At 47.7% G+C, this 26,059-nt stretch overlaps 1 long non-coding RNA gene across 5 annotated transcripts in view; it reads left to right on the plus strand.

Moving 5' to 3' along the window:
- Positions 1-26,059, plus strand: part of LOC147342850 (uncharacterized) — a 223,889-nt gene that overhangs the window by 70,488 nt on the left and 127,342 nt on the right. The window contains exons 2-5 of one of the 5 annotated variants that reach the window (XR_015156746.1): positions 4,680-4,779; positions 5,241-5,399; positions 9,517-9,647; positions 10,006-10,731. The exons of 2 other annotated variants lie outside the window; for them this stretch is intronic. This is a non-coding gene — a long non-coding RNA (uncharacterized LOC147342850). Of the gene's footprint in view, positions 1-3,139; positions 4,152-4,679; positions 4,780-5,240; positions 6,139-9,516; positions 9,648-10,005; positions 10,732-26,059 lie in introns of those variants that run through there. 2 more of the 5 variants (XR_015156747.1, XR_015156745.1) reach the window with 2 other exon arrangements.

The raw sequence follows: 26,059 nt of genomic DNA on the forward strand, positions 1-26,059 counted from the left end.
ACAGATGCTCTTGGAAGGGGGAAGCCCAGGTCTTCATCCCACCCTTGGTGCCCAGCTGGGGCACCTCTGGCCCATTTCCTTGCTTCAGAAGAGCCATCAGGATGGGGAGTAAGAGCAAGAGCAGGGCAAAGCGCTGGAGTGACCCTGGGTGCCATCCCAGCTGCTCCCCGCCAGCCCTCTGGCCCCCCAAACCCTTCACCCAATGCCAAAATGCTTTAAAGAGTTTGGCCCAAAGCAAGGAAATCTGATCTCTTGAGAGGCCAGGGCAAGGTTCTGAGAGCCAAGTGTTGCTCTGGTCTCACAATTTGTCTTCCTCAAGTGTTGTCAGAGAGCTCTTTGCCTGAAAGACAAATCTAAAAGAGAAGTGAATGAAGCCAAGTGAAAGTGAAGTCGCTCAGTCGCGTCCGACTCTTTGCGACCCCGTGGACTGTAGCCTACCAGGCTCCTCTGTCCATGGGATTCTCCAGGCAATAGTACTGGAGTGGGTTGCCATTTCCTTCTCCAGGGGATCTTCCCAACCCAGGGCTCAAACCCAGGTCTCCCGCATTGTAGACAGATGCTTTTTCTGTCTGAGCCACCAGGGAAGTCAGCTCTCCCCAAACCACATTCCTTGGTGTGGCATTCAATGCTTTTTAGCATCTGGCAGCATGGCTTCTGCCTCAGTGCCTCAACGTTCTATCACGCTTCCAAATCTCTGCTAGGAGGGCCCATGGGTCTGGGGAGCACAAGTAGAGGGTGTCATTTAAACACTTCTTCTTTTGGGGACCATCAGTTTAACTTCTGCTCATGTTTATAGACTTCTTGTCTCTGCCATTGGGAAGTCTTCCTATTTTTTCTATTCAGAATCATTTATTGAGGACCTACTAGGTACCAATGTTCTGAGCTCTGGGGGACGGAGGGTAGCATGTTGCGTGAAGTCACCCACCTCTCAAGGAATTCCCGATCTAGCAGAGGAAACAGACTACCACTGTATGACCAGGCCTGAACGAAGGTTTAAGTGGGTGTGGAGAAGCAGGGCTTGAGGGAAGTTGGATGGATCCTAGCTGGGGACTACTTGAGTTGGGAGAGGTATAAGGGAGGGGGGGAGTTCCACGTGATGGGCAGGTTTCCTGATGTGCATGTGGATGGTGGGATTATCCCTAAGAGGGAGACTGGAGAGAGAGAGAGAGGAAGGTTAGGAATCAGATGAGAGGGTGGGGAGAGAGTTTTGGCTGAAGTGAGTTTTGAATTGTCCACGGCACAGGCAGAAAGAGATGCCCACTGGTAGATGGATGAGGGTTCTGGCCTTCAGGGAGGGTCTGAGCTGAGACTGATGGCACCAGAGTATTGAGGTGGCAGTGGGGTCTTGGGCTGACTCTCCTGTCCCCCCAGATAGGAGTCACGGCAGTGCCTGCTCTGACTTTTGGGTTCCCATCCTATATTACCTCCTTCCTCATAGAGTTGCTCTGTCCTGGTCTGTTGACCCTCTGGTTTTAGGAGCACCTGAGAAGCAGAGGTGAAAAGCGCTGGTTTCCAGATCACCAGGTTCTAATGGGGCTAGTGGTAAAGAACCCGCCTGCCAATGTAGGTAGACGAAGGAGAAACAGCTTTAGTCCCTGGGTTGGGAAGATCCCCTGGAGAAGGAAGTGGCATCCCACTCCAGTATTCTTGCCTGGAGAATCCCATGGACGGAGGAGCCTGGTGGGCTACAGTCCATAGGGTCGCACACGACTAAAGGGACTTAGCCTGGATTCCGTGAGGATCTAATGGCTTGGGGAGGCCTTGGTTTTTTCAGCCTCTGCTGTGTGACTCACATCTCTCTGCTTATATCTTTATAAGAGCATCATGTAGAAGGAAAAGGGCCCCTAACAAGCCTTGTGGTGCCAGAGGCACATACCCCTCCCCCAGGGGATCAACAGCAGGTTAGGGCCAGAACTAAGAGGAAAGTGAGGCTGCCCCATCTCACAGAGGAGGAAACTGAGGCTCAGGAAGGAGCAGTGATGTTTCCTGATTTGACTGTGTTGTTAGCAGCAGCAGCAGCACTTTGAGAGGGTCAAAGACAAAGATCTAAGACATCATTTGCAGATGAGGAAACAGAATCACGCAGAAGGGAAGCCACGGACCCAGGCTCCCTGGATGGAAAACGTGTCCTGACTCTTCTTGCACTGCACCATCCCATCCTCTGGGATGGGTGACATCCCTGGGAGGCAGGCGCTTCTGACCTTCCAGAGAAAGTGCTCTGTCAAGCCTCGGCAGACACCAAGCCCGAACACTAAGTCAGCCCAAACACTGCATAGGACCCTCTGGTCCCCACAAAGTGTTTGGGACTTCACAAGCATCAGCTGAGAACCTGCTGGGTGCCAGGCATGGGATGTGCTTTGGTACAAGTTATTTGAGTGAATCTTCCCAGAAACTTTTGGAAGCAAAAAAGCCTCCTTCCCTTTGCCAGGTGTGAAAGTGGAGGGCAGAGGGCTTCAGCTCTGGCTCAGCCCTGTCAATGGTAGGGGAGGAAGCCGCGTTTGAGCTGGGTGGCCTAACGCCTCCGTCATCTCTCCACCACAGAGCACAGTCTCGTTCTTGCTGGTCCCCGCAGCTTCTAGCTTTGAGAAGGGGACCCTCAGCACCTTCCCCACTCACAGCCCTTCTGAACTCCACTGCAGGGTCCTCCCCAGCCCTGGACTTGACTCCACCTGACCCAGCTCTGCTACCAGGGCACCCAGGGGCCCTGGCCAGGTCCTTCCCTCTACTGTGGCCCCCTTTCCCTGTGTGCTGTATGCTGAGTGTGGGGCCACTTTATATTTACAACAATCACTTCCTTCTCTGGCCCCTCCTCCTCTGCGGGCCAGCTGTCCAGGGCTGGGGAGAATGACTTCTCTCCATGGGCTCTGGAAAATGTTCCTTGGGAATAACGGTTCAGATGTTCTCTCTCCCCAGTCACCAGCCCTGATTTACAAACCAGATAAAGTGTATTTTCTTTGTGAAATCAAGAGTGGGTGGAGAGTAACCGAGCAGGAGCCCCTTCCGTTGTTGTCACGGGATAAAACCGCTCAGCTGAATGGGCTCTCGGACGATCCTTGGAAGGTGGCTTAAAGCCAAGAGGAGACCTGTGTGCCTTTTTCCCTGGAGGGGTGTCTGCTCCCTCCCACAGCTTACACATTTTTTCATGGGCTCCACACTGCTCTCTATCCCCGTGGATGCCCATCAGTTCTTGTCTGTTCTGAAGCCACCAGCCCCTCCTTGGGGTGAAGGACTCGGGCTGTGCTCACGTTTGCTTTCAGATCTGGATTTAAGCATATTAGTCAAGGGCCCACTATGTGCCAGGCCTTGAACCAAGCACTTCCTACCTTCTCTTTTTTCAATCTGAGGCTGAATGCATTAGTTCGTTTAACAAGGGAAGCCCTGAGAGTCAGTGGGATGAGAGGCATGGCTGGGGCTGTGAACTGGTGGGAGAGGGAGTCAAGGCTAGGACCAAATCGACTGCTTTCTTTTCTCATCATTCTTGTATTTTCCTCATAATCTTTTCGTTCCGTTTTACCCCAGCATGGCTTCCACTGGTGTCTGTTGGACTGTAAATGCCTTTTCAACCTCTTGTGTTCGAAGTACCGTTTTTCAGTTCTTAGCACCAAGGAAGGTGATGATCCTAAAGACAGGCTGCAGAGAAAACCATCCAGGACTAGGACACCAAGGTACTTGTTGCCCAAGTTTGAAGGACTCAGCATTGAGTGTGGCCTTTAATTTTGGCTCTATTGCTCAAAGAATATTCTGGAAGCTGTTGAGTCTGAATCTAGCCTGCTTGCCTCTCTGGGTTTAAATCCTGGCCCTGTACATATAACTGTGGGACTCCAGACAAGTAAACCGCTCTGTGCTTTGGTTTCCTCATCTGCCAGTAAGGCTGATGGAAGCGCCTCTATAGGGCTGTTGTAAGGATTAAATAAATTTATATGTGTAAGATGCACAGAACTTAGTGGTGATTAGTGGAAGTAAGCACTAATTCATGGTAGCTGTGGTAGAAATGGATGCATTGGGTCTGAGGAGGGGACTGGACAATTATTCTGGCTTTGTTTTTTTTTTTTTTGGCTCCTGCCAAGATATCCAGGGCTGGGATCCAGATGGGGAGCTGTGGCCTGAGGGTCCTGTCTGTCCCGTCCTCTCTTTCCTGTCTGGCTGCCTTGGTGGGTACATGGAGAGCAAGAGGTTGGGGAGGGGGGTGGGCATGCATTTCTGTCCTCGGTTCCTGGGAACCAGCTGGGCATTACATATGAGACCCTGAAAATTCCAAGATAATGTTAGCCAGATCCGGGGCTCAACACGGCTCTGGTTGTGATGAATTCCAAATGGTGCAGAGGCCTTGGTGCCCAGGAGCAGCTGGGGAAGCTGTGGCGCTTCCTGGACCTGGGGACCGTTAACTCGAGCCGACAGGAAACATGGCCTGAGACCCCGAGGAGCTCTTCGGGCTCCTCTCAGCCTGGTCTCTGGCAGGTGGTTCCATGGTGCCCCCTGGGCAGCCAACGGCCCAAGTGGCAGTACAGAAATTTATTCTGGGGCCCCTAACTTAGTGACAAGCCCTCCCTCTCTGTGTGTTCATAACTAAGCTCTAGAAAACCAGATTGGGCCAGGACATTAAGGGCAGTGTCCAGTCTGCTTGCCTGGCCTCCTGCCCCATGCTTACCTTGCCCTCTTTCCTTTCTGCCTGAAACCAGCCACTACTGACCTGATCCAGGCGTGGGCGGCAGGCGTGGGCAGGGCCATTGTGGTGAAGCCTGCATGGCCTCTGGCCTTGAGTTCTTCTTGAAGGGAAAGGTACGAGTCAGGGATGATGCAGTGTGACATGGGCTGTGAGCTGCTTCTACAGGAGCCTAGCCCGGGCTGGGGGTGTGTACGGGGTACCTTGGAGGGGTTGCCAGGGAGAGGTGGAAGCTCAGGTATGGACAATGGGAGTCAGTCAGACAGAGGAGGAACATGTAACAGAGAGTGTTGCAGGCAAAGACAGTGGTGTCTGCAAAGCCAGAAAGCTGGATGGTGGCTTGTGGGGAGTGAGGAGTGCGGGCATGCAGCAACAGCAGGCAGCATGTAGTTCCCCCTGGCTGGGCATCACACATGCCAATGTGGGTGGTGACGGTACACTGGAGAGGTGGTCAGGAAGAGGTAAGGGGGCCTTGATGGCCATGTTATAGATTTTTTTTTTGATGTGAACCATCTTTAAAGTCTTTATGGAATTTGTTACAATATTGCTTCTGTTTTATGTTTTGGTTTCTGGCCAGGAGGGAGGCATATGGGATCTCAGCTCCCTGACCCAGGGTTGAATCCACACGCCCCGCACTGGAATGTGACGTCTCCACCTTTGGATCACCAGGCGAATCCCCGTGCTACGGAATTTGATTCTACACCACGGGCAGTGGGGACCTGGGGGTGGGGTTGTGGTAGGTGAATTGAATGAGCTTATTCCCGCTTTAGGATGATCACAGCTGGAAAGGATGAAAGGGAGAAGACCAGCTTGGGTGCATGGGATCATCCTAGAGCTGCTGTTTCATCTAGGAAGAAGGAAATGGTGACTTGACCCAGAGTAGTGTCTGGGAGAAGGAAATGGCAACCCACTCCAGTGTTCTTGCCTGGAGAATCCCAGGGACGGGGGAGCCTGGTGGGCTGCCGTCCATGGGGTCGCACAGAGTCGGACACGACTGAAGCGACTTAGCAGCAGCAGCAGCAGTGTCTGGGGATAGACGGGGACAGACAGATTTAACAGTCATTTAGTGCTTCGTGACTGAATGAATGTGTTAGTAATTGAAAGGAAGAGGAAAGGCTCAAGAATGACAGCTCTCTGCAACATCCCCACCGAGGTTTGCCCGGCCTCCTTTTGCATATCTCCAGTCACGGGCAGCTCACTACCTAGTTGTTTACCATTTAGTACTTATCTACTTTAGTTTAAATCTGTCCAGATGTGCATCTTAAAGCTGCAAAAGCAAACATAAACCTCATTCACTAGTAGCTTTCCAGGCATGTGAAGGCAGTTTAGTCAACACACACTCATCTTTTTACTGCCTTCGTCATTTTTGTTGTTGTTGTTAGTGTGAATGTTCTCAGATTTCTCCCTCTAATGCGGACATTACATCCTCTTCTATTTTTGGCAAACAAGAATATCGAATAATAAATTTGCAAAAAGAGCTACAGTTGTCCTATTGAGTAGAATAGCCTCATCCCTTAGTTCAGCGTACTCTTCTCTGGTAGATGATTCCAGCAGGAAGTCAAATTATAATTAGTAGGTCACTTGGTAAGCATGAGAACAGAGTCAAGGGAGTTAACTCACTGATGTCAAGATGCTCAGAAAGTAAGTAATTTGCCCAGAGTCAAACTGGTAGAAGTAGCACAGGAACTCAAGTCTAGGTCTCTCTGGCTACAGAACAGAAGCGCGGTGCTCATCCAGGTGGGAGGGTGTTGTGGGCGGTAGGAGGCGGCGTGGGGGAAAGGCAGGGGGCAGCAGCCCAGGCAGGAGGCAGTGTAGAATTCCAGAACAGAGCCACGTGGCAGGAGTGGGGAGAGAGAGGCCCAGAGGAGGCCAGTTTGGGAGTGGCTTTCATGGGGGAGTGAGAGATTTTGGGGATCCGTTGATGTCCCCGGAGGGTGGAGGGTGGTGTTCTTGGTTTCCTAAAGGCATGTCCAGAAGAGATGGGTCAGCAGTGGTGGTGATGGGATGTTGAGCCCAGATGTGACGTGGTGTGTTGAAGGTGTCTGGGAAACCCTTAGGACAGGTCCAGCCAGCAGCGGCTCCCTGTGGGGAAGCATCGCTGGCCTGCCCACCTCCCCTGTGACTCCGAGTACAGAGCCATCCTCCAGTCCCAGGACAAAGGATCCCTATCCACTCCAGCCCAGGGCTGTTCTCTCTGGGGGCCCCACTCCAGCACAGCCAAGGGTCCACTTGTCTCACCTGGGACCCGCTGCCTCCTACCACTAAAGGGCCAGGCCATGGTCTCCAGAGAGTCGCTTCCAGGAATCACCATGCTGATGGTCACTGGCATGTCCCAGGACCTCTGAGGTCATCTAGGGATGGCAGAGCAGTCCTTCTGGAGTCAGACTGGCTGATCTGGAAGAATATGGGTCAGAACAAGCCCAGAGAGGTTCAGGGCTCCAGTAGCTTCTTGCAGAGGCTGTAAGGACGTGGCTGGGCATCACTGGGAGCTCAGTGAGGCCGGAACACACCTGCACAGACACTCTCACCAGCGTTGGCTGATGCTCTTGTCCGGAGGTGGCCCTGAAAGCTGTGTGGCCTTAGAAGTCTCTTGAGCTCTCTGAGCTTCTGCCTTCCCCCTGGACACAGAGAGAAGCGATCTCTCTGCCTTTTCTCCCTGCTTTCTTTACAGAGTTGTTGTTAAGAGCAGATGAGGTAACAAATGGAAAAGTGCGTTCTCAACTGTACTAAAACGCCACGTGAGAGGTAAACAAATCCAGTGCACGCATGCACACACACAACAGAAAGGCACAAAGAGAGACAGAGACACAGAGAGGAAAAAAAGAGGAATAAGGAATGAGAGGGAAACAGAGTTAGAAAGACAGAGAGAAGAGATTGGGGGTGAGGAAAAGAGGAAGAATAGGAAAATGCAAAGGGAACAGAAAAAGAGGGCAACAGAATGAATGAGCAGAGGTGGGTGAGTGAGGTCTGGGCCTGGGGACAGAGGGACAGAGTGGGCAGTACAGGGAGGGGGCAGGAGGCAGGAAAGGGGCCTGGACTGGGGGCCTGGCTGGCCCTCACTCCTGAGCGAGGTGCTGCAGCCTCTGGCTGGCGTCCCCTTGGTTAGCATGCTCAGAGCATGGAGCCAGGTCCCCAGGCTACCTGAGGGCCAGGAAGTCTTGTGGTGCCCCTGAGCCTGCCATGGCCAGTGGATGTACCCAAGTTCTGCCCCCAGGAGGCTCTGCAAGGAGCAATGAGCTGTGAAGTGAGGTGCCAGGCTGCCCAGCATGGGTGGCCCTACTCAGAAGTGAATCCATCATCAGGGGCCTGGGTGCCGGCTGGCCCTGCAGCATGCCCACTGAGTGCCCTCAGCAGAGTGCCTTTCTCAGCCTCAGTTTCCCTTCTGGAAGATGATGCTCCCACAGGGTCCTGACTCTGAGTTCAGAAACCCAAGCAGCCTGGCATCACTCCCCCTCCCCTTGAACAAGGGTGGCCACAACCTTTTTCTACTTTGGGATGATTATTTTAAAGTTGAGTCTACTTGTCTTTCCATTTCCTCTTCTCTGTGTGCATGGCCTTCGCCCACCAGTCCCTCCAATCCCTAGACTGGCTCTCTCCTCCCCATATATGGCTCGGGTAAAGCCGGGTCCCTTGATGACCCCCTGTGGGGCAGGATTACCTTGTTAGGAGCTGAATTAGACTCAAGACAGCTAAATGGCATTGTCTGGGCCCTAAGGTTCTGGAGAGAGGAGTTTAGGGCATTAGGAGACCTACACAAAGCACTTCCTTCTCTAGGGGAGGCCCCTGCCCAGTGAAGAATCCGAATCAAGAATCCACAATGGGCTGGCACTCTGGGCAAAAGTCGAGGGTTGGGGGCGCCCTGGGTGGAGTAGAGTAGGGTGAAGTCACCCTGCCCTCTCTTCCCTCAGCTGGAGCCCCCTCCCTGTCCAGTGCTGTGGCCAGAGTCCTGTGGGCAGGGCTGCGGAGGGATGTGCCAGCCGCCCTCATCCATCTCTGCCCAGGATCCAGAACCTCCCCAGATGTGTCAGCAGCAGCACCACTGGCTGGAGTCTTGTGTGTAAAAGTCAAGTTACATGACTGGCTTTTGAGGCAGGAGGGCTTCCTCTTTTACGGAGAGTGCAGAGGTCTCCTGTCCAAGGTCAGGCTGCTAGGCAGTCTTTTCTAGGACCAGGGCAGAAATGCTGGTCTCCTGACTTGAGAGCGTCAGGGACAAGTGGCTCGTTCCCAGGGTCTGCTTCAGCAAGATGGGACGCCTTTTCTGAGGAGTGACCTATGGAGGTACTGAGTGCAGCAAGTCCTCCGAGTGGCACTGGAGGGGGTGATGGTGATGATCGTGGTGATGGTGGTGGAAGTGGTGACTGGTCTTCAGCCTCAAATCCAACTCAAAAAAAAAAAAAAAAGCAGGATGAGCCTGAGTTGACCTCTGCTGAATTCCGCTCCCCAGTACAAGGCCTGGCATTTATCAAGTGCACAGTAAAAGTCTGTGAACGGATGAATGAATTCACCCGCTGCACTGAGAGTCTCAATGTGTGACGAGCTTGGGAAGCATGGGTGGTTGGAGCCAGCACCGTGGCGTGGGCTTCGGGGTGCTGTGACCCCTCTGCTGCCCCCAGGCATGACGTGGGACGGGGGTAAGATGGCTGTGTTTGAGGAGGAACCGGGAGAGACGAGACCTCTTGTCTCCATGGAATTACCTCCCATCCTCTGAAGACTGGCACCAGCGAAGAGGCTGATTCGGACCTGGGCTGAGCTCTGGGTGTGTTACAGACACAGTTAGAATTCCTTCCTCATTTCTCCTGTGCGCATTTTTGCCAACTCTGTTACCTATCCCCTCTTTCTCAAACTTCCTGCAGGTTCCTGCCCGGTCCCAGGCCACTGCTGGGATGGAACTGTGACAAGGCTGATACCGAGGAGAGAAATGCAGTCGTGGGTCACAAGGACTCCCTGTCTGGCAGGGAGGTGACCACAGTCTTAGAATTGTCAGGTGACTGGATACTCAGGTGGGAGTTGGGACCAGGGATCGGACCCAGGTGGGGAGGCTGATCTTTTCTTCCTAGAGGCGGGAATTTGAAAGGTTCTTAGGATCAGGAGTCAGAGAAGGGAATGTGGATTATAGGCTGAGGGAGGCACATGTATTGAGACGGAAAGGTGCGGTGTGCTCACATAAGTGGTGGGGCTGAGCCTTGCGTTGCTGGGGTACAGGGTGGGTTTGGTAGAGGTGGGGCTGGAACACTACGTTGGAGTCAGACTGTGAGTGGACCAGTGCTAAGGTACTTGGAATTTTTCTGAGGAAAGTGAGCAGTTACAAACCATTGATGATCATGATTTTATCTGTGATTTAGGAAGAACGTCCATGCCCGATCGAAGGTTGATTAGCAAAGGCATATGGAGAGGATGAGAGACGTGGAAGGAGGTGAGGATAAGGTCGTTACTGATGGACATAGTGATGAGGATGGTGGAAACGGTGGGTGGTGATGATGATGGGTGTGTTGATGAGGATGAGATGGGATGATTTGATGATGGAGGCAGTGTGATGATTTCAGACCCCTGACACTAGCTTAGGCTCTGCTGTGTGACATCCTGCCTCCCATACTTGGTGAGGTGAGGGTGTGGGGGTTGAAGGAACTTACCAGAGGGGGGTCCCTTCTCTTTTCTCCCTCAGCAAGCCCTGCACAGACCCCAAAGCTGTTCAAAGCGAGAGGTCTCAGTTGGGCAAGCTCCAAGGAGTGAATACGGAGTAGGGGTTGGGCAAACCCCTCCAACACTCAATAATGCCTGAAACCGGGCGGCCGGTCCCATTTAGGCTCATTTGACATGTAACCTTGCCTGCCGTGGTCCCAGGTGGGCCCCAGCTGCAAATGGCAGCCTGGCCTGCTCTGCCCTCTCCTGCTGAAGGCCCTCTTGTGCACCAGGCCAGAATGTCCTCAGGAAACGGGTTACCTCTCTCCCGGGGGTGCGTCTGGATTCCCGTTTGCAGCTCCAGCCAGGATGTTTTGCAATGAGTTTGGAGAAAGCATTCATTCCGGGAAGAATCCGGGAATGGAATGCTTCCTGCCAGCAGGGGTGTGGGTGAGAGGGCGCAGGGCTGCCTGCTGGACTGGGGCTGGCTGGGGTGGGGGGTGAGATGCACAGGGGATGGTGCTGGCTGCCTGGCTGGCCCAGTCCTCAGTCCTCAGGGACTTCGGTGGCCTTCGGGCTGTTTTTCTGTCTGTCTGCTTGTCCACCTGGATTAGAAAAGCTGGCTGGTTCAGGCTAGTCTCCCAAACTCTTTGCCTACTCTAAGGTACCTTGAGCTTTGTTTCATTTTATTTTTGAATGTTTTTGAATACTACTCCAAAGTGATTACTGAATGAAAAGGTACATACCTCCAACCCTGTGCTTCTGACCATGCCCTCAGGGTCCCAGTAAATAAACTCCCCCCAGCCCCTGTTTTTTGTTTATTAACCCAGAGTTTCTATTTGCAAAATAAGCAGCTACATGGCTACATTTGGATCTCCTGCGTTTCTTACTCCAGCAGAAGCATTCTGTGTGCCTTGCTTTGCACCCTGTTTTTTTTTTTTTTTTTTTTTCCCACTGAACAGTGTTACCTGGAGATCCAGCCACACAGACCATGGAGACCTGCGGGGTCCTCTGGTAGCAGGGATTGAGCCATAATTATTTCAGGCTTTTGAGTTTTAAAACCCAGATGCCTACAAACAGTGAGCTGATTCTCCGGCTGGGCTTTTAAAAATTGTTTTCCAGGACCCCAACCAAAGGTGGGTGAGTCTTCCCTCCCCTGTACAGCCCAGCTAAGGCTATGGTCTCCTGTGTCCTGTCTCTTCTTCCCAGGTGGGCGGTATTACTGTTCACGCTTTGCCAGGGAGGAATCTAAGGAACTGAGAAATCAAGTAAGACACCCAAAGGGATAACTAGTAAGTGATGAAGTCTGGGATTTGAACCCTGAGCAGTCTGGGTCTAGAATTCTTCCTCTTGGTGATGTCACACTGCTGGGGAAGATAGAGTTCCCTGGTCCCACATCTTCAAGAACCAGATGGAGTCCGGAGAGGGGTAGGGACTTGGTCAAGGTCTCACAGCTATGCACCATCAACTCCTGGAGAGGAAGCATCCCTTGGTCACTTACTGGGTACCTGATGCTCCCCAACATGTCCGTGGGGGCTCCCCGGTAAGACTTCTCTCCTCTGCACTCCTAGGCTTCAAGTTCTTGGTGGCTCCTCTGACCACTTACCAGGCTTAATGTCAGTCTCACAGAAGTTTGCCGCTGAACAACTTAACAGAGTCACTGCACAGATGGACAGAGGGAGGCAGGAGGGAGAAGCGGAAAGGTCACACAGTCCAACTGCAGCAGAACTGGGGTGGATTCCAGGTCCCAGGACGGGAAGTCTGGGCCTCTGTCCAGGCCCAGCTTGCCCCCATCCAGCACCCTCCTGACCTGGCAGTGTCTGTGCGCCTTCCCTCCCAAGCTTCCTCCTGGCTTCCTTCAAGACGACTGTGTCTTGCCTTCTCTCACTCCTCATCCACGTGTCAAGAGGCCCCATTTCTATTAGTGTTCATTGGCTATGGCGGCCTCCACTAGCAAAGGGGCTTGTGCATGAAATCTGGGCAAAGCTGGCAGCTGAAGTGACATCCTAGTAGTGTAAAACACAAGGGGTAACTGTGCATGTATGTATTTTATCTCAGTGTGCATGCATGTATTATGTGTCTATATGTGTATGGTGCATACATGTATGTGCATGCATATCTGCACACACATATATGTGCATGTATGTGTATACATGTGTGTTGCATATAGGTATCAATATATGTGCATGCATGGATTGTGTATAGTGCATATCAGTCAGTCAGTCAGTTCAGTCGCTCAGTCGTGTCTGACTCTTTGCGACCCCATGAATCGCAGCCAAAGAATTGATGCTTTTGAAGTGTGGTGTTGGAGAAGACTCTTGAGAGTCCCTTGGACTGCAAGGAGATCCAACCAGTCCATTCTGAAGGAGATCAGCCCTGGGATGTCTTTGGAGGGAATGATGCTAAAGCTGAAACTCCAGTACTTTGGCCACCTCATGCGAAGGGCTGACTCATTGGAAAAGACTCTGATGCTGGGAGGGATTGGGGGCAGGAGGAGAAGGGGACGACAGAGGATGAGATGGCTGGATGGCATCACTGACTCAATGGACATGAGTTTGAGTGAACTCCAGGAGTTGGTGATGGACTGGGAGGCCTGGCGTGCTGCGATTCATGGGGTCGCAAAGAGTCGGACACGACTGAGTGACTGATCTGAACTGAACTGAATCACAGCATTCCAGGCTTCCCTGTCCATCACCAACTCCCGGAGTTCACTCAAACTTACGTCCCCCGAGTCAGTGATGTGTGTACATTTGCATATTATGCATGTGTGCATGCGTATCTGTACATATGTGTATGCATGTATTTGTGCCTGTGTGTATTGTGCACAGTGCATGTGTGTGTGTGTGGGCATGTGTGTATTATGTGTGTATACATACATATATATTGTGTATATGTGTGTGTGTGCATATTCTGTATATGTTTGTGTGTATTGTATATCTTGTATATGTGCGTGCATGCATGCATGTGTACTGTGTACGCATGTATGTGCACGTGTACACATATGTTTACATACACATACGTGTGTGTATACGTGTGTGTATGGCAGTCAAGCCTCAAGCACATAGACCTACAGTCTTCACCCCATGATAGCTTGATGTTGAGGCTTTTGTGTTCTCCAGAGAGATGCAGTTTGTAAGATCCACAGGTCCTGAGTGGTCTTGAAATTCCTTTGGCACTTGGAGGTGGAGAACAGCCTGTGGCGGGCAGCTACCTCTGCTGGTGGTCCGAGTGTGGGTTCAGGCCCCAGGGAAACTTAAGGGCACACCAAATTCCTGCTGGGTCACTTCTGGCAAACATGAGATCTCAGAGGAATCACTTCCTCCTTCTGGTCTCAGCTTGCCCACCCATAAAGCGGGGCTATAAGGCCTGCTTTGTTTTACTCTCTGGGCATTATGAGGAGGAGATGAAATTCTCTTTTGGAAACCGTACCAAGTTCTTCCTAATTCCATGATTTCCAAGTTTTGCAGGCACAAGAAATCTCATTACAGTGTTGTCCTATATATGTAGATGTATAATTGCACATGAATGCAAGCCTGAATTTAACTTTGCATGGAAGTGTTTGGAGGCTAAGGTCATGTACTTGAGTGTGCAGGAGCTTGTGCGTGTTGATTAGAATTTCCTTACCTAACTTTGCGTGCCCTCTGCACAGGATCTGGTGGGTCAGCTTGACTTTGAATCCTGGCTGGCTCGGCTTGAATAAGCCAGGTAACCTGGGTGGGCTTCAGTTTCTTCATCTGTGAAATGGGCCTGTGAGAGTGGCCACTTACAGGGCCTCGTGGAGTTTTGATGGACTAAGCTCAGCATGCTCTTGACACAGTGGGAAAGTCACAGATCATAGTAATAGTTCTTAGTTCAACAAGAACTGGAGGAGAAAGAGTATGAATGCCATCACCTCTAAGGCGAATTATTATAGAAAGGAGGCTCGTATCCTCCAGCTCCCACTCTCTGATCCTTTGCCTTGTCCAAAAGCCTGGATTTGATGGTCTTAACTATTTGATACTTTGGGTGGGTTTTTCTGCTTGAGCGCGAGAGTGCTGAAAGCAATTGATGAGAGAAAGAAGTTTTTGGATACAGCCACAGAGGCCCTTGCTTTCCTTTCCTGGATGTTACCTTTGTTGCAGAGGAGAAGCCCTGTGGCTGGGATCAGAGAACCACACACGTCTTACAGAATGTTCCTCTGTCTCTCGTTGCTCTTGAAAACTGCGGTGCTCCACACTCACCAGGAGGGGTTCTACCCTCAACCGAGTTTGGGAAACATTGCAAACAGACTCCCTGGACATCAGCATGCTTTACTTGTATTATAAAGATGCTGTAAAACGTGCAGTAAACAAGTAAGTTAAATTTAGTTTAACCTAGCATTTCCCAAATGCACTTTTCTTTTTTGCATAATCCTTGCTATAAATCTCTGCGGAATGCACCCTGACAAGCACAGATTCGCGGAATCAATAGTATGGAAATCCACAAAGCCACGTGGCTCTAGGTCACCCTTCCAGTCAGGCAAATGATATGTCATAAAGCAGTGCTTCTCATATGTCAGTGCGCACACATGTCATCTGGGAGCTTGGGAAAAGGCAGATTCCAAGCGGCAGGTCTGGATGGGGCCCAAGGTCCTGCATTTGTAACAAGCTCGCAGGTGATGCCCCTGCCGCTGGGCCCAGGACCACACTTTGGTAAGATTACAAAGAGGCCTCTGATACCATGGAATTTCACCTGTGTCCATCCTTTCAACGGTATTCGGAAACTGGTGGCTGCCAAAGAAGTCCCCAAATCAGGCCATTAGACGCAATCACTAGGGACGTGACCTTTCTCTGCTGGACAAGCCGTCCTATGAGGGGGAGCCTAGGCTGGGTTAGCAGCTGCAGGGAATGCAAGGACCAAGGTTTCGAGGGTAGAAAAGTCCTTCGGAGCTATGAAATCTTGGCTGAGTCTGAAAAGACGGCAATCGAGTCACCCTTCTGCCATGTCTCCTGTCTGGGCAAATAAGGCTGGGATTGTTAGTGTTTTAATTAATTTATTTATTAATTTTTAAAGAGACATTTCCCCTTTCTTTTTCTTGGGTCTGGAGTCATTAAACAGGGATTAGCTGGATAAATAGAGGAAGTGATTTTTAAACTGTTTGCAAACTTAATGTGAAGAGCCCAGCCTTGCAAATTATCACGTCTAATCAGAGGCCCTCGCTTCACTGCTCCAGTAATTGTACTGGTATTAGTCAAATTCTTGTTGTCTCCTCATTAGCCGTGAAAAGGAGACTCAAGATGTACTTCATTAGAGTGTCCTGGAAATATATTGCTAATGTGGAGATGGAGGCAGAGGGGGGAAGGGATGTGGGGGAGGGGTGTGGGGGCGGGGCAGGAGTGTATAGGTCCTCACCTGACATCGGGCAGGTCTCACCTCTCTCAGTCCCGTCTCTCGCCTGCCTTTGGGCTCAGTTCCTCTCTGGGCAGCAAGGAGGGTAGGTCGGCTGAGATCCGGAAGCCCTTTCTGTCTGACACTCTTGAGTTTATGGTTCTAAATTTTGAGGCTTTGGAGGATGATCAGTACTGGATGTTCTTTCAAATTCAGAAACTTAGGCTTTGTCGGGAGCTTAACCAAGGGTGAAGAGAGCTTTGGGTGGGCAAGGCTGGCCTGTGTTTCTCCTTTACTCTTAGGCAAACTGGCTAAGTGCTCAAATGTCAGCCAGACACCTGCAGCTTCCCTTGATATTGTCTGATAGGACTCGTAATCAACATTTTCTCCTCCCTCCCTCCGTCTCTCCTTTCTTCTTTCCCTCCTACCCTCCTTTCTTGTTCTGGATGCATTTTCTTCATCCTCATTGTCTTCTTCCTTTTCTTCTCATCCCTTTTCTCTTTCTTCTCCACTTTCTCTTCTACCCAACATTTATTTATGGAGCGTATAATCCTAGAGCTCTTTGAATGTAAATTAGTTGAAATAAAGTAAAATGAAAAGGCCACTTCCTCATTTGCGCTAGCAACGTAAGGCATCAAATGCCCACTTGCCACACGTGGCTAGTGGCTGCCACATTGGACGGTGCAGAAAATTCTACTGGACAGCTATGATCTAATCTCTTTCTGTTACATCTTGTGCTCATCAGCCCAGGGGTAAAGAGGATGTGGAGTTGAGAAAGAGAGAATCCTCCCTCTAGGACGCGCATAGTCAGGTAGAGAATTACCACACTTCATTATAGTTGTGAATCGTTGAAGATGGGTCCAAGGACTAGACTGACTAGCAGGGCTCCCTGCACCTTGGGGGTCAACTTGGGGAGTCGGAGAATCAGCCAGGCTTCCCGGAGAGCAGGGGCTTTTCCATTAGAGGTCTGGAAGATGAGAGTGATCCACCAGTGCCCCTGAGCCTATGGCAACTTTACCACTGGTGGGTTAGCCGTGAGCCCAGTGGGCACACAGCATATCTGTCCTTCACTCCAGCAGCCACAGAAGACTTTGTAAGGTCTGTTGATTATCTTTCTCTATAGGGACCAGGTATTCCTGGGCTCGGGTCTGGTGAGTCTTAACTCGGTGTCTGGGAGACACCTTCCACCATCACTTACCAGGGCACCTCTCTCTCCTCTCTTCCCCAGCCTTCTTGGCAGCCAACCCCAAAGCACTGTGTAGGGCGATGAATCAGGCTTGGCCTTCAAGATTTGAAATCTGAATCTGGATTTATGTCGTATATTGCTTGAGCTACATAAATCACTCCATGGTCTGAGCCTCAGTTATGACAACTATAAAATGGGGATAATAATACCAACCTTGAAAACTTGTTGTTAGAATTAATGACATGGCGTGCACAGCACCTGCTGTGGAGCTGTGGGAAATCAAGCAATTCTTCCTTCTCCCTCCCTGCCCCCTCTCTTCCTCCATCCCTCTATCTCTGCCCCCAGCCCCTACTCCCTCCCTTCCCCCCTCCCTCTCTCTCCTCTGTCCCACTCTTGCTCTAGCCAGGAACTCTGGGCTGTCCTTCTCTTTGGCAGAAGCCCTTGGTCTCTCCAGCCTTCTGGATGCTGACCTGCCATCCTCTGTGGCTTGGAATCCAATTTCTCTACTTCTGAGAGGATAAAGGGCTGAGTCAGCTCCACAGGGAATCACTTTCAAGGTTCCAAGGAGTCTGGGGGCCTTAGTGCCAGCACTCAGGCTGCTAATGGATTCAGAATGGATTCGGGGCTGATGACACAGCCCTGAAACGTGGCATTCACTGGAGGAGTCACGGTGGCTTTTTTTTTCAAATAACTTCCACACAATAGGTTTCCTTTTCATCAGGAACTGGTTGTCTGCATTTCTGGCTTCTGGTAACTTCCTCCTTGGCCCTAAAAGACCACAGGAGGATCAATTAGATGCCCCGGGTGCTGAGGGTTGGCAGTGGGCCACAGCGGCAGCCCTGGTCCTCTGTCCCACTGTTCTGGGTAGCGCAGAGGGCATGACACCGCCAGGAAAGCCACTTCACTGGGTTCTCAGACACTCAGGGCACTGCAGACTCAGACTTGAAGGTGCGTGGATGTTAGAGGGGGAAGAGGGTGAGAACCCGGGGCAAGATGACCTGAGAAGCCCAGAGAGGTTAATTGGCTTCCCAAGGGTCACAGACCAGGTCAGGTGACCCAGGCTAGACTCTTCCTCCCGGGATCCCTTCCATACTGACCCTTAATCAATCAACCGTCAGTGCCCACCCACTACTGGGGAGACACTGTGGGGCTCCCAGCATGTGTATTTCACTGTATGAGTCTGTTTCCAGAAGAAACACATGGCTTTTTTTGTGACAATTGCCTTTCCAGCCTGACTGCCAGCCCAGGGTCGCGGGAGACGATCTGGACCCCACAACCTCCATTGTGCTGCTCCTTCTCCAAGAGCCAGCTTCCTCTTCTGGAAGCTAAGGGTGCTGGTAATGCTACCGTCTTGGATTCCCTGCTAGAAGGCAGAAAGGAGGAACCATGTCAGTGTTCAACAAACTCCTGACTCAAAATAACCTTTTTTTTTTTTTTTAAGGAAATGTTGTGGTAAGTTCTATAGGACTGATGGACTCAACCTGAGCTTCTCCAAGTGTGGTCCCTGGACCAACAGCAACAGCATCACCTGGAAATTTGTTAAAATGCAAATTTGCAAGCATCAGCCAAAATTCTGAGGGTGGGACCCAACAATTTGTATTTTAACAAGAACTCCAGGCAATTCTCACATCTCTTAAGTCTGAGACCCTCTGGGCTAAACTTTTCAATTTCTGTGGACCCACAGAAGGGGGAGATCATTGTGGATGGTAGATCCACAAGGAGGATTGATCCACATTGAGGATGGAGATCATGTGTGCTTATGGACCATCTCCAAAGAAGGCCTTAGAAATGGACATTGGAGGGTGAGGAGTTGCTGGGTGCTGGGAGGCACTGAGGTGCCAGAACGGTGATCAGGAGCAGGAATGTTGAAGACAAATCTGCCAAAGCCTGACCTGCTCCCACCAATGCCCACAAGACTGGGAGAGTGAGCGCTGAAATCATGACCAGGATTCAGATTTGACCCTGACTGAATGATCACAAATGCTGTCTATATTGGGTAAGAGAAATCAGGATGCCCACCCATTCATCATCCATCCTTTCTTTCAACTCAAAATTTATTTATTTGAATTAATGTTATTTGAACTTTTATTCTGTGCCAAGCATTCAGCTATGCCCTTGGCTTGCATACACAAGACAATCAGGGTTACTAACTTGTGTTCTCTGACTAATTTTAAAAATTGTGATTTAACATCTACTTTAATGAAAACAAGTTCCCACTGAACATCACTATCTGAAATGTAAGATTAAATATTTCTGTGTGGCATGAGACAGGAACAATATTTAAATTTAAGGTTCATTCCCCTCTTTGAAGAGCGTGGAAGGCTAGGTGTAGGAATTAGATGAGTGTCTGTGGAACATCGCCCAGGGAAGGGTTGTGAATAAGCTCCTTAATTGTTTAGCTTTCAGAGTTTCCCACCTCTCCTTCTTATTCATTTTCTGATTTAATCCTGAAAACAATACTGTGAAGTCTGAGGAAATTCAGACTCAGAATTTAAATGACTTGCCCCAAGTTACAAAGGAAATAAGCCACAGAACCCTGAGGAAATGGAATCTTCAGATTCTCCCAAACCCAGAACTCACTATGTGGACTGCATTTTTTTTTCTTTTTTTTAAATTTTATTCTTTACATTTACAATACTGTATTGGTTTTGCCATATATCAACATGAATCCACCACAGGTATACACGTGTTCCCCATCCTGAACCCTCCTCCCTCCTCCCTTCCCGTACCATCCCTCTGGGTCATTCCAGGGCACCAGCCCCAAGCATCCAGTATCGTGCATCGAACCTTTTCTTCTTGATATTGACGTTTTTAGTTTTCGCTGTCTTTGCTTCTAGTAGATCAGGCACTGTGTTACCCGAGTCCTGTTTTGGGGCAGGTGGGACCCTTCCAGGATGTTCAGGCGACCCAGACCACCCATGTGTAGGGGCAAGCATAGAGATGCATTTTACCCAGAAAGATACTCAGGAACCCCAAGAGCCATTTCCCAAGAAAGGTCACCCGTTTTCCAGCCCATGCCATTCCCCAGAGTCACTGGTCTCACCTCCAGGTATGGCTACCTGAGATCAGGAGAAGAAACCCATAGCCTCCTAACACCTGGTGGTTCCCAAGAATTTAACACCTGACCCATGCCGAGAGGTCATTGTGGGGAAAAAAAATTGAAACACGCACTGGTAGTAAAATCATGGCTCTTTGAATTATATTAAAACACTTCAGCAACCTTTCATATAGAATTAATTAACATAAACCCCAGCATCCTCATTGCTACAGAGCCCTAAAGTGGTTGCCAGAATTTAATTAGACTTAACCTTTTTTTTCCTACACCAGTACCACTTTATAATAACTGCAAATCATTATTAATTTCTTTGGTGTTCACTGTAATAACATTAATCATGATGAACTTCTTTCTGTAGTAATGTGTATGTAATATGTAATTCCATAGCAATTTAGTATTAGTTAAGGATAAATTGAAATTAATTTCACGAAAAGATACTATTTGTTATTGGATCCTGTATATTCATAAAATAATATTTTAGCACAATTTATATTGAGCTGGCCAGATCAGGAGACATTTGGCAAACTGCTAAAACTTCAGAGACAGAACTATTTGCTGCTGATTACTGGAGCGTACCTGATTGCTGATGTCTCGTATCCCAAGGTACTTGAAATAACAAATCAGAAAATGGGTAAGCTGTGATGAGATGGCCCTTTGAGATTTAGTACCTTATCAATCTGAAGGCATAGTGTGGGACAATGTATCTCGGAGTGCTTTCCAGAACTAAGCCTGTGATTTATTATCTCAGATCTCAAGATTTAAGCCACGTTCTTGGCTCTCCCAGGTTCTGTCTTCTCCTCTGTAAAATGGTTACATCATCCCCTCACAGCAGTCTTCAGGGGTTGCAAGGATGTGATAGATTTGAGTGATTTGGAAGATTGCAATGCTTAGAATGAACATGTGTGACGCTAGGAAGAAAAATAATGGTCTATGCATGCTTTATTTTGTTGTTTATTTATTTATTTATTTTTTATTTTGTTGTTTAATTTCATTCATCTTTGTGATAGAATATTTGGAAGTGGAGATGCTGAGAAGGAAACAGAAGGGCTTTTTTAATTTTAATTTTTCATGAAAAAGAAACTTTATTTTTTTACTTTTGATTTTGATATAGAATTCAGACTTTACTGAACATTTGCAAGACATTTACAAAGAATTCCCAAATACCCTTCACCCAAATTCCCCAGACTGTCAACATCTTATTTGCTTGATCCCTTTGTCTGTGTTATATACTGGCATTTTGTTTTTCAGTTATTACGGACAAAAGCCCCTTTACTGCTAGATACTAAATAACGTACTTTTCCTAAAAACATCATTTTCATAAATACTCATGGTTAAGGACCCAAATCAAGAAGTTAGTGATTATTCAGCACTAAGTAAGGCCTTTTTCAGATACCAGCTCTACTTGTCACTCATTTTTAGGCATAATCTTGTCCGAAACTTTGCCCTCTGCTGGGCCTATCTGGGGACTTTTCTCCGTCCATTCATCCATTCATTTCACTGGGCGGGAGTGGAAGATAGAAAGATGAATAAGACATAATTCTGCCTTCAGGAAGCTGGTGGTCTAGGAGACATAACTATAAATGGATATTTAAAATATATTCTAATGAGGGCAGTAGATACGTGCTCAGATCACAAGTGATATTATCAATAAAAATAAGTAGCGGCATATAAGGTCTAGGGCTTCCCTGGTGGCTCAGCTGTAAAGAATCCTGCCAATGAAGAAGAGGCAGGTTCAATTCCTGGGTCAAGAAGATCCACTGGAGAAGGAAATGGCAACCCATTCCTGTATTCTCACCTGGGAAATCCCATGGACAGAGGAGCCTGGCCAGCTACAGTCTATGGGCTCTTGAAAAGTTGGGCACAACTGAAAATGAAGAGGAACTCAAAAGCCTCTTGATGAAAGTGAAAGTGGAGAGTGAAACAGTTGGCTTAAAGCTCAACATTCAGAAAACGAAGATCATGGCATCTGGTCCCATCACTTCATGGGAAATAGATGGGGAAACAGTGGAAACAGTGTCAGACTTTATTTTTTTGGGCTCCAAAATCACTGCAGATGGCGACTGCAGCCATGAAATTAAAAGACGCTTACTCCTTGGAAGGAAAGTTATGACCAACCTAGATAGCATATTCAAAAGCAGAGACATTACTTTGCCAATAAAGGTCCGTCTAGTCAAGGCTATGGTTTTTCCAGTGGTCATGTATGGATGTGAGAGTTGGACTGTGAAGAAAGCTGAGCGCCGAAGAATTGATGCTTTTGAACCGTGGTGTTGGAGAAGACTCTTGAGAGTCCCTTGGACTGCGAGGAGATCTAACCAGTCCATCCTAAAAGAGATCAGTCCTGGGTGTTCTTTGGAGGGAACGATGCTGAAGCTGAAACTCCAGTACTCTGGCCACCTCGTGCGAAGGGCTGATTCATTGAAAAAGACTCTGATGCTGGGATGGATTGGGGGCAGGAGGAGAAGGGGACAACAGAGGATGAGATAGCAAGATGGCATCACCGACTCGATGGACGTGAGTCTGAATGAACTCCGGGAGTTGGTGATGGACAGGGAGGCCTGGTGTGCTGCGATTCATGCGGTCGCAGAGAGTCGGACACGACTGAGCGACTGATCTGAACTGAACTGAACGGAGCAACTAAACAACAACAACAACAACAAATACAAGGCCTGAGCCCTGGTCAGTCAACATGGGGGCTGAAAGGTGGGCATCCAGGTGGCCTCCAGGTGCGCAGTAGATGGACACTGGCTGGGCTCAGGGCATGACAGTATCCAGAAGAGAGTTCTCTAGGTTGCTGGACAGGGACGGGAAATGCAGGGGAACCTCCCTAGGCAAGGAGAGAGTCTTGGAGGAAAGTGGACTTTGGCTAAGAGTGGGGAACAGCAGAGGAGTATTTTAGAGGTATCCGAGTATTTAGAGTATCCGTGAGGTATATGAGACAGTAACAGAGCAGCTGTGCTTATGAAGGACACAGTCTCCCAAGAATGAGGGGGCAGACCCACCGGACCAGAACACAGGACCCTCATGGAGAGCTTTGTAAGCTGCCCTGGAGGAACTTGGATTTCAAAGGCTGAGAGTGGGAGTTGGGAGTGATGCAATGGGCAGAAGCATTGCTTTTGTTCTGAGTATTTAAAAAAATGACCTCACTGCTATGGTAAAAGTGATAAAAATTAAGCATACACGTCTGGAAATAGATACCACAAACAAAAGACATATGATAAATGTTGGAAGAAAAGATTTACAGGATGTTTTACGAAAAATTAATAGCCTTTATCTAAAAGGAGCTTTTTACAAGTGGATAAGAAAAAGACAAATAACATGATAGATAAATGAACAAGAAAAAGCCACAAATAACCAATAACATAGGGGGAAAAAAAGGCTTTCCCTAACAAAGAATCCAGGAGATGAAAATGAAAATGATGAAAGGCCAATTTTTACAGCAAATTGACACAAATTGAAAGTATCCAATACTGGAGAGGGAACATGGGCACTCTCATAACTGGTGGGAATGTAGTCAGGGCATAATCTTTTCACTATTAGGGTTTAAAATATGCATATTATTTTGATCAGAGCCCCCAGTTTTGGAAAATGAGGCTACAGAAAAATGATGTGAGAAGGTGGGGTGAAATGTATAAAAAAATCTTGATGTTCATATATAAGGAAATGTTTGAATAAATTAATGTATATCCTTGCTATAGGGTATTAATCACTGACTTGGAGGGATGCCCTTGATAATTATTATGTGACTACAACAGAAAGTACACTATCAATTCATTGATGTTTAAAAAAAGTAATCATACATGCTCATTATAAAGAATTCAAGAAATTAAGAAAACTACTTAAGGAAAAAATAAATAACCTCCCTGCAAATGTAACCCCTAGAAATCAAGAGATATCTTGATAGAAGTCTACATAGACAGAAATAAAAAGGTGAAATCATATACCACACAAGATCATTTTTAATAAAAGTATTAAATTTAATTTTATTTTAGTTTAAAAGAAAAAAAAAGAATCTAAAGTGAAATAGAAGGAATTGCTCCATTTAGACAAATATTTCTTCAGCATAAGAGATACTATTGTCTAACAGATCCCCTCTGAGGGATTATAAAAAGCATTAGGAGGTGGGGGTCAGTTTAGAAATGACATCTTTTAAATTTACACAGTATTGATTGATTTCCTGCTGAAAGGGGTGAAGGGATGTGCACGCTCCCACTTTCCTCACCTCCCTTTTCTCACTGCCTGATATTGTTAGTTCTATTTCTTTTCAACAAAAGATTTTAAGCTTTACAACATTTTTATTCTATTCTGTAGGCATAATTATACCAGTTTTTAAGTCTCAGAAATAAATTTAATGAACTCTGTATGTAAAACAATAGCTTCTCCATATCTAAGTTCTTTATGTAGATATATCTCTTAGTTAACTCGAATATGAGAATTTGGTTTTACATCATATAACAACCACAAAACAACAACAAAAAATGATGGTTTAAACAAAATGAAAGTTTACTTTTTTTTTCATATAAAATAAAGCTGAAGCAGCAGTCCAGAGAAGATTTGGCAGATCCACAAATTTATTAGGCAGCCAAGCTCTTTCTAGATGATTTCTCTATCATCGTTAGGGTTAGTCTTTGTCCTCATGGTTTAAGTTGGCTGCCAGGACTCCACGCATCACATCACTCTTTTAGGCAGCAGGGTGGATGAAGGCAGAAGATAGATGTCTTCCTTCCCTTTAATTAGACTTCCTGAAAGTTGCACACATCACATTTGATTATATGCTATTGGTTCAACTTTGTGACTTGACCATAACTGGCTGCAGGAAGGCTAGGGGACGTCGTCTTGTAGGTGGGTGAAATGTCTTCAGGGAAATATCAAGATTCTTATGACCAAAGATGGTGGAGAAGTAGATATTGGGAGCTAGTAATAAGTCTCCACCACTGGGTTTCTACCACTACTGGCTAGATTTCAAAATCAAATAGCTTTTCAACAAGGAGTCAAGAGTTCTGAAATTCTTTCATTTCTTTGCTAGTTGGAAATATCTTCCTGTGGTCCTAATTCTTGAATGACATCTTGGCTGGATATAATACTCTTGGCTTATATTTTCTTTACATCAGAATTTTGAATATATTCCTCCATTTTCTTCTAGAATTATGTATTGTTACCAAAGATTCTGAGGTCAGTCTGTCTTATTATAGCTTACTGATGACTTAACTTTTTTTCTACCTGGATGTGTGAAACATTCTTTCTTTGTCCTTAAAGTTCAACAGATTGCCAGGTTATGTCTGGATGTTGATGTTTCAGTATCATCTCCCTGCCTCCCACTGAAAAGTCCTTGGGAACAGTGTGCTTTTCAATCAGCAATTCCATAATTTCTCTTAGGAATTTTTTATTTGCATTATTACATTTTTATTTCATTTATGATGCTTTCCATTAAGAAAGCATCAGTTATTCTAACACAGATTTGTTCTCTAAGTCCGCTAAAATCTCATTATATTCTTTGATCTTCTTGTATTTTTCCTGAGCATTCACTGTATCGTCTCAAGCAGAAGGGCGGCATGGGGTTGCCAGGGCTATGGCTGCAGGGCTCCAGGGGGCCCCAGTCACATCACCGACTAAGACATGGAAGCTCCCTGGAGTTGTACTGCTTGGCAGCACATCTACAACTCTTTACTTAAAATCAGGAATTAATTTTCCTCTGCATTTATTCTGTTCTTCATTTTATGATTTATTTATTAGTTCTGTAATTGCATTATGACGGTTCTTCTTTTGTTTCATTGGCTCTGTAACTCCCTTCTCTATTGTTCTAGAGCTTTTTTAAACAGGTTGACAGCAATATGATGGACATACAACAAGCTGTAAATATTTAAAGTGATAGTTTGGTAAGTTTGGGCATATGAATTCACCATAAGAGCATTAACAGAAATCACCATAGTGAATATAAGCTCCTTGCACCCCTTGGTGTTCTTTTTATCTCCTTGAATTATTAACTGTATCTCTTTATTTAGTTATTTTAGTCTTGCTTTTAGGGCATGTAATACACATCTTCAGCTGTCCACAGCCCACCATTAGCTGATATTTTATCCTTCATGGATGGTGTAAGAATCTTAAAACAATATACTCTTTCTCCTCTCCGGGCCTTGGAGCTATTTTTCCTCTACATTTTACTTCTATATGTGTTATATTTCCTTAGATGCAT

This window comes from Bos grunniens, chromosome 28, assembly GCF_055505025.1.
Source record: "Bos grunniens cultivar Pamir isolate PY7600 chromosome 28, Bosgru_T2T1.0, whole genome shotgun sequence".
NCBI lineage: Eukaryota > Metazoa > Chordata > Mammalia > Artiodactyla > Bovidae > Bos > Bos grunniens.